The sequence below is a fragment of the Triticum aestivum genome, chromosome 3A (assembly GCF_018294505.1).
Source record: "Triticum aestivum cultivar Chinese Spring chromosome 3A, IWGSC CS RefSeq v2.1, whole genome shotgun sequence".
Classification (NCBI taxonomy): Eukaryota; Viridiplantae; Streptophyta; class Magnoliopsida; order Poales; family Poaceae; genus Triticum; species Triticum aestivum.
In genome coordinates, this window is record NC_057800.1 from 408146702 (window position 1) to 408155834 (window position 9133).

Here is a 9133-nt window from a genome sequence, read left to right on the forward strand (position 1 = left end):
CGTCGCCGACAGCCTCCCCGCGTCGGCCCCTGCCCTGCGCCGCCTCTACCTCAGTCCGGGCACGGGGTGCAGGACGACGACCGCGGCCGCCGGCCTCCCCACGACCAACCGAGGCACCCAGGAGGCCTCCCCAACGACCAATCGAGCCATCCCTTCGACGCCGCCACCGCCGATGACCCCAACCCCGACCCCAACCCCTCCGGCGACCGGTCGCGCCCGCCCAGGTACCTCTCCTCCTTCCTCCTTCCTCCCTCTCCACCCTTCCTCCCCATTCCATCCATCCATCCCCTTGACCGTGTCTGTTATCTTCTAATGTTATTTGACAGCTTATGGATAGAAATGCATATTTCAGTGTTTATAGCTATTAACACTTGCAAGTTACTGCACTGCTAGCTAAATTCTGGTTAGTAAGTCTGCATCCGCCTCCTGCTGAAATTTGGTGATGTGTGTGGCTGTCGAAGTACCTACACAAAATTCCCCATGGAGAAAATGATATAGCTCCTCCTACAACATGTATAGATCAATCAGTTCAGTTCTAGTGCTGCTAGACTTATGCACCATACAAAAATGTACTACTAGATGAAAATCTTTACTGGAGAGAGCTTCATAAGTAGAATGTTCCAAAGAATATAAACCGGTACTAGCACACTAGCACAGTAGTACTGCCACCTCCCAGTAAAGAGCATGGTCACTGATCAGCAATGTAGTTAATTAGTCAAGGCCTGAAAGCCTGCAAATGCATGTACACATAGGTAGGGAATGTAAGATGAAGCATGTACTTTACCAACTAATCTAATGGGCTGGCACAAAGTGAAAACCAAAACAATAGTTAATCAAGCAGAGGTAGATTAGATTAGATGGCAAAAAGCACAGATGTCCCTGCCTATCCATTTTTTTCTCAAGTTGTGCTGGTAAGTTTCAGATGTTCAATGATGTTGTAGGAAAAAATTGGATGAAGAAAGATGTGTGTGGCTGTCTGAGAGAAGTATTTGCACAAAAAAATTATAATTAATGTGTTGATGAAATTTTGGGTTTTCAAATTGGAACCAAAAACCAACCCATACCTTTAGACTCTTTTGGAATTTCCAAAACATTTTTTTGTTTGTTCCCTTTCACTGTTTGGGGACTTTTGACTTCAGAATGAACCTTACTAAGGTTCAATTAAGACTAATTAACTGCATTTGATGTCACTATATTCTCTGAATAACTTCAGTTATGATCTGTACTGGAAAACTTCAGTTAACACTCATTTTTCAGTTAACTCCTTACAGTTCAGATCATATTTTGATTGTCAATAATAGTGGACTTTTAAGGCTTTCTTAGAGGCAATACTAGTGGATTTTAGGCTTTTTTACAGGCAATAATAGTGGAATTTTAGGCTTTTTTGGAGGAGTGTGTTTCATGCTGGCCTACAGTGATGAATTAGTCAGAGGATTGTGCCAAAGTTATCCATTGTATCTATTTGCTTGTCCTTCGAATAGGGGCAAGACTGTTACACAAAAATTACTTGCAAGCATATTGTGCCTTAGTTACAGAAAAATTACTTGCAAGCATATTGTAACTATTTTCACTCTGTCCTGAAGGTTTTTGACTACAGAATCTGTGGTGACCCACACTCTGTTGGTTCACACTCATTGAGTTCGCTCGTGAAGGTATTATATGTTCACATGGTACATTTATCTTTTTCAGCAGTTAATTGATGGTTTGATACATGATACATTTCATGCACAGGGTGCTAGAGCTGCACTTAACTTGCTAATCATCCCCTTGTTCTTACTGGTTATAGAAATTCATTGCTTGTCCTATGTTTTCTGTCAGGGTATTGTTCAGGAAGCTTGCTTGAGTTTGTGTCCTTTAATTTGTAAATCTGCAGTTCTAGCCACATTTAGGATAAGTTGTTGTATATACTGTCAGTAACTTGCAAAGATGATGATCATCTTTTACAGAAAACAATTTCTGTAAACACGTCAGTAACTTTGCTAGTTTGCTGGGTTTTGTCTCCGACCATTGTGTCGTGATGAATTTGCAGGTACCCTGAGAGGCCCTTGAGTTTGCTGGAATGTCGATTAACTTCCGTTCCGGCAAATTCGGGTACTCCATATGTCCTATTTTCAGCAAAGGTCATGCTGAAATTTTCTGTGAATTTTAGCATGACTTTGCTAAAAATAGGACATATGGGGTACTTGTGACTAATGCATGGGCCGGGGTCTTAGTACTTAATTAAGTAGGATCAACTGCCCCTTTATTCTTGATAAGAACCTAAATGATGAAAGCTTAGGCTTTTAGGGTGCCTCGGCGTCGACAAACCCTAAATGATAAAAGCTTGGCTTTTAGGGTGCCTCGGTGTCGATAAGAACCTAAATGATGAAAGCATAGGCTTTTAGGGTGCCTCGGCGTCGACAAACCCTAAATGATAAAAGCTTAGCTTTTAGGGTGCCTCGGTGTTGATAAGAACCTAAATGATGAAAGCTTAGGCTTTTAGGGTGCCTCGGCGTCGACAAACCCTAAATGATAAAACCTTGGCTTTTAGGGTGCCTCAGTGTCGATAAGAACCTAAACGATGAAAGCTTAGGCTTTTAGGGTGCCTCGGTGTCGACAAACCCTAAATGATAAAAGCTTAGCTTTTAGGATGCCTTGGTGTCGACAAAACCTAAATGATGAGACCATGATCTTGTTCCTTGACAATAACCAACTTTTTGACCAAACTTTTTTCCTATTTAGAGCGAAACATGGCCCACAACGATGAGGCCGGCGGTTCGGGCGGCAAGCAATTCTGGGAGCTGTCCTAGGAGATGGAGGAAGAACGTCACCGCTATGAGGACGCCACGGAAGACACCGATCCTGACTACACAACCCATAGTGGTGTCGGGGATGACACCACTGATGGTGCCGCCGAGGATGCCACCACTGATGCCGCCGCCGAGGATGCCACCACTGATGATGGTAGCGCACGCACAGATGGCAGCCAACCGAAGAGGCAACGGAAGGACCGGCGCCCGAACGTGCTCCGCACCGTCAAGGAGGAATTTACTCAAGTGAACTCCGACAGGAATCCAACGGAGCCCAAACAAATAGTCAAGGGGTACTCGGTTCAGCTCGGGTGCATTCTTCGGAGCACCGTCTCGATCAATACCGAGAACCTAAGGCATAAGGACCAAGGGAATTTGCGCAACCTCCTCTTCACGAAGCTGCATGAATGATACAAGTTCCCCGCTGAATTTGAAAACACACGCCTCTCAGGGAATAAAGTGAACAGTGCCGCCCTCACGAGGATGAGCACGGCCCTGTCTACTTGGAAAAGCGCGGTGAAGAGAATGATTGACAAAGGTGATAGTTATGAGAAGATCAATGCGAAAAATCCTTCGATCAGCGAAGATGACTACAAGGAGTTCAAGATCAAGTGCGAGAGCAGCGCAGCCTCCGAATCAAGTCAGTGGGGGAAAGAAATGCGGGAGTTAAACTTAGGGGAACACAAACTCGGTCCTGGCAGTTACAGAGTGGAGGAGCCTATATGGGACAAGGAGGATGCAGAGCGTGCCGAGCAAGGCCTACCTCCCTGCTTTGAGAAATACCATGACATGCAGACCAGGAATTATGTCAGGGCCCGGTACAAGGAGGACCCGATAACAAAGGAGCTTACCACGGATCCGAAGACCAGGGCGCTTGAGCTTGTTCTGGTGCAGGAGACTGAAAGCAATAGTGCGGGGTCGTCTCAGAGCACCCCTTGGGACAGCACTCTAAATAGGGCGTGAACGTAATGAAAAACAAGGATAAGCTCAGTAAGCCGTCGTCAGCTGGTCGTGTGGCCGGCAAAGGCTTGTCCACAAAATGGTCGTCATACTATAACGCTGGTGGGCGAAAGGAGAGAAAGACCAGCTCGGAAAGCCCGTCGCGCGAGGTTCAAGAACTCAAGGCACATGTGGCACAGATTCCGGAGATTGTCCAAGAGGAAGTGCAACAACAACTGGGATCGACGCTCACCGGCATTATGCCTACCTTGATTCACGGGCTGACGACGTGGATTGCGAGCAGCCAACAAGGGCCGCCCCCGATTCCCAGCTTCACGGCAAGCAACTCGCACAACGCGCAGGCGGCGCCATTGGTGTCTTCGACGGAGGCGGTATTGGTGTCTCCGACGCCGGCACGGGGATTGGAGCTTAATGCACCTGGGTGTACGCTGGCCGGCACCTCGGCAGCAAGCGGCCCCTCCGTCAGTTGCACGCCGCCATTGGCGGTGCCTCGACATTAGCCGAGCTCGACGCCATCATCACGGTAACTAATTAAGCCTCTCGGCCGAGGACTTCATCTCCTTGCCTTTGACTGGGCATCCCTGACGCCCTACATGTTTTCGCAGGGCGCCACCGACGTTCCGTGCACTCTCCTGCACTTCGTGAATGACGAGTTGGTCGATGTCGCCAAGGGCAAAATCATTCAACCGGGCAACCCCGTGTTCCACGGTAATCCGATGACACCCACCGTGTATAGGGTTCAACTGGTTCGGGTGTTGCCAGGCTGCGACGAGTTGTTACCTCCGATTCGACCCGCCAGGGCCGACGAAGATGATCTGATGACCCTCAGCGCCTGCCTAAGCTGGCCCCTGCTTTGGCCGAAGAGCCAGATTCGTTTGGGGGCGGGGGACACCACCCCAAAGACAACACCGCCAGTCGTGCCGGCGCCAAGCCATGGCAAGACCACCGCAACGCTACCGGACATGCTGGACATCCTATGGCATAGGATCCGAACATGCATATGGCACAGGATCCGAACGACGACGACAACGACGACGGTACCATTTACCAACGTGGATAAGTACTTTGCCGAACATGGGTACGATGAGGAATTCTTGGGGCCTCCTTCTCAATAACCCAACCCTACAAAAGATGATCGCGATCTAGCTGGTACCGCGGAGAAACCCAATTGCAATAGGTGTCGTCTAGCGTTCAGTTCTCAGGAGACGCCTCCAGCTGCCGACTTCACTGAGCCTCAGATAGCCGAGGTGCGAAATATTATCAGCCCCAACACACTCAAGAAGGTGGTCTGTGAGCAGAACTCAGTACCATTACAGCAGAAGAAGAAGGGACGGAAAAGAAAGAGTAACAAGGGTGCGAGCCAGCCGGCACCGAGTACGATCCATGCTCAGGACAGGCCACCTTCACCTAAGGATATCTCGAGGAGGGCGCATGTGGCGGGTAGGCCGATGCTACCGACTAATATGCTCAATGCTGCAACCGGTGCTATGCGGAGTCTGCATGACAGTGTTCTTTCTTTAGAGAAGCGGCATCTCAGAGAGAATGATGTGGCATACCCGATTTTCGTGGCCAAGGTGCCAGAGGGCAAGGGCTTTGTGGATAACACCATTGGGGGTACGATCGTCATGCGGTTTGATGACATCTTCGCTATGTTTAACCTTCATCCGCTGCACTACACCTTTGTTCGGCTATTTTCGCTGAGTATGGAGATGCGGATCATTAGAGACAAGACCCCGGACATCGTGATAGTCGACCCTTTCTACATGCGTGCCAAGATCTTGGGCAGCGCTAGGGACCGGCAAGTCGCGAGTTCTTACCTCGAAGGCGTTATTCTAGAAAAACCAGATAAGGATAACTTCCTCGTGCCTTACTTTCCCGAGTTAGTCGTCCCCTCAACCGCCCCGTAACATATGATTTCTTAGATTTCGATCGTTTTTTTAACATTCCGTGTTTTGTGCAGTGACACACATTGCACACTCATCCTCTTAAGCCCGAAATATTCCATGGCCACATATTTTGACTCGGACCGTCAGTCGAAGAAAGACTACACAAATATCAAGAAAGTTCTTGATGATGTTCTTCCCGGCTACCAAATCTGGAGGCACCTCCACCAGGACAGTTCGTAAGTACGGCAAGCACGTGTTCGCCCACAATACGACATTCTACTGCGTCAAGCAGCCGCCTGGCGGTCAGAAGGATGCCTACTATGCCCTCCATCACATGCGGGCGATCGTACGGGACCATAATCACCTTCTGCTACCAAATAATCTCAAAGATTGGGCCGCGAGCTTGTCGGCAATCCAGGACGCGGACATCAAACAAGAATTCTTTCGCATCTAGTCGGAGTTTGCGGAAATCATCCATCAAGATGTCCTTCGTACCTCGAGGCAGTTCAACCTCAGAAATCAACCGTCCAACAGTGAGATAGACACAACACTACAAATGCAGGTTGACAACGCCCGCGATTTCATGACCATCACGATAGACGGCGGCTTCATCCACGCTCCGGTCCCTTGAGTCGAGTCCAAAGTAGTGATGCTATGTGTAGTTCTGAAACATCAATTGGCTCATGTTGTAATTAAACTTTAATGAACTTGTATGTCTCTTTGGTTTGGACAGTCGTTCAACTTAGATGTAATCGATGCTATTAATGTCTTGCTTTTCTCTTCCAATCCTTTTGTTGCATACTTATATATTGCTTATGTATTGTCTGTGAATTGCTACTAACGTTTTGTTTGGCTGGTGCATAGAGATGCCGTAGTATGTCATGTACAAGGGTAAGGTTCCCAGAGTCTACGACGACTGGGAGGAGTGTCGGAGACAGGTTCACCATTTCAGTGGTAACAGTTACAAAGGGTACACCACTAGGGTGGAGGCGGAATCTAGATACGCGCGCTATCTAGCGGGAGAGAGCAGGGAGCGTTGGAGGAACCGGATGAAGACCAGTTTCATCGCGATTATGCTCATCGTGATGACCGTAGCTCTCTTCTATGTGATGGTAGTTAAGATGATCGATATCGACTTGTAATGTGAAGACAAACTCGCTACTAACGGTCTCGAGACTTGCAATGTTCTATCTTTGTTCGGTCTTTTGAATTCGGAGACTAATATGATGATTTGCATTCGGAGACTAATCTTCTATTGTATTCGATGAATCTACTGTTGTTGTGTGGTGTTGTCTAAATTATGTCCAATAATATATTTTGTAACCTGTGAAAATATCAGAAAAGAAAAAAATCCCTAATATTCATACTAGTGGCGCACCACTCAAGACACTAATGGCGCACTGTAAAAATGACACTAATGGTGCATCACCCACTAGTGCGCCATTAGTATGCCAAAGCACATGGGTACATATGGCCCCCTGGGAGGCATTCTAATGGCGCACTGTGGGCTATACTAATGGCGCACTGCGTGGTGCGCCATTAGTACACCAAATACTAATGGCGCACCAGTGGTGCGCCATTAGTATTTAATTCTAATGGAGTGGTTCTAGTGGCGCACCAGTAGTGCGCCATTAGTAGGCAAAACTGGTGCGCCACTAGCATGCCTTTTCCTAGTAGTGAGATGACCCTTGAGTCCGCGAAACCCAAGGGAAAAGGGCTTAGGGGGCAAATGTTAAAACCAAGTTTGGGCCTTGCTGGAGGAGTTTTATTCAAAGCAAACTGCCAAGGGGTTCCCATAACACCCAACCGCGTAAGGAACGCAAAATCAAGGAACATAACACCGGTATGACGGAAACTAGGGCGGAAAGAGTGGAAAAAAACACCAGGCATAAGGTCGAGCCTTCCACCCTTTACCAAGTATATAGATGCATTAATTAAAATAAGAGATAAGGTGATATACCAACAATATCAATGTTACAACATGGAACAAACTTCAACTTCACCTCCAACTAGGAACGCTATAAGAGGGTCTGAGCAAAAGCAGTAACATAGCCAAACAACGGTTTGCTAGGGAGGTGGGTTAGAGGCTTGACATGGCAATATGGGAGGCATGATATAGCAAGTGGTAGGTAGCACGAGACATAGCGTCAGAATGAAACAACTAGCAAGCAAAGATAGAAGTGATTTCGAGGGTATGGTCATCTTGCCTGCAAGGTTCTCAGAGTCGTCGAAAGCTTGATCCTCGTTAGCGTACTCAACAGGTTTCTTCGATCACGTACTCGTCTCCCGGCTCTACCCAAAGCAAGAACACAAGCAATGGAACAACAATCAATCATGATGCAATGCACAAGCAACATGATGCAATACATGGCACGATATGCAAGATGTGATATGCAATGCTGCTACGTCTTGATCTTGCGTTGGTTTTCCCCGAAGAGGAAGGGATGATGCAGCAAAGTAGCGTAAGTATTTCCCTCAGTTTTTGAGAACCAAGGTATCAATCTAGTAGGAACCCACGCTCAAGTCCCTCGTACCTGCACAAAGCGATAGCTACTCGCAACCAATGCGATTAGGGGTTGTCAAGCCCTTCATGGTCAGTTACGAGAGTGAGATCTGATAGATAAAATATTTTTGGTATTTTTGATATAAAGATGCAAAGTAAAAAAGTAAAAGCAAATTAAATAGCAAAACAATATAAAAGTGATGGAGATTGATATGATGAGAATAGACCCGGGGGCCATAGGTTTCACTAGTGGCTTCTCTCAAGAGCATAAATATTCTACGGTGGGTGAACAAATTACTGTTGAGCAATTGATAGAATTGAGCATAATTATGAGAATATCTAGGCATGATCATGTATATAGGCATCATGTCCGTGACAAGTAGATCGAAACGATTCTGCATCTACTACTATTACTCCACTCATCGACCGCTATCCAGCATGCATCTAGAGTATTAAGTTAAAAATAGAGTAACGCCTTAAGCAAGATGACATGATGTAGAGAGATAAATTCATGCAATATGAAATAAACCCCATCTTGTTATCCTCGATGGCAACGATACAATATGTGCCTTGCTGCCCCTTCTGTCACTGGGTAAGGACACCGCAAGATCAAATCCAAAGCTAACCACTTCTCCCATGGCAAGAACTACCAATCTAGTTGGCCAAACCAAACGAATAATTTGAAGAGACTTGCAAAGATAACCAATCATGCATAAAAGAATTCAGAGAAGATTCAAATATTATTCATAGATAGACTTGATAAACCCACAATTCATCGGTCTCAACAAACACACCGCAAAAAGAAGATTACATCGAATAGATCTCCATGAGAGAGGGGGAGAACTTTGTATTGAGATTCAAAGAGAGAGAAGAATCCATCTAGCTACTAACTATGGACCTGAAGGTCTGAGGTAAACTACTCACACTTCATCGGAGGGGCTATGGTGATGTAGAAGCCCTCCATGATGACGGCCCTCTTCCGGCGGAGCTCCGGA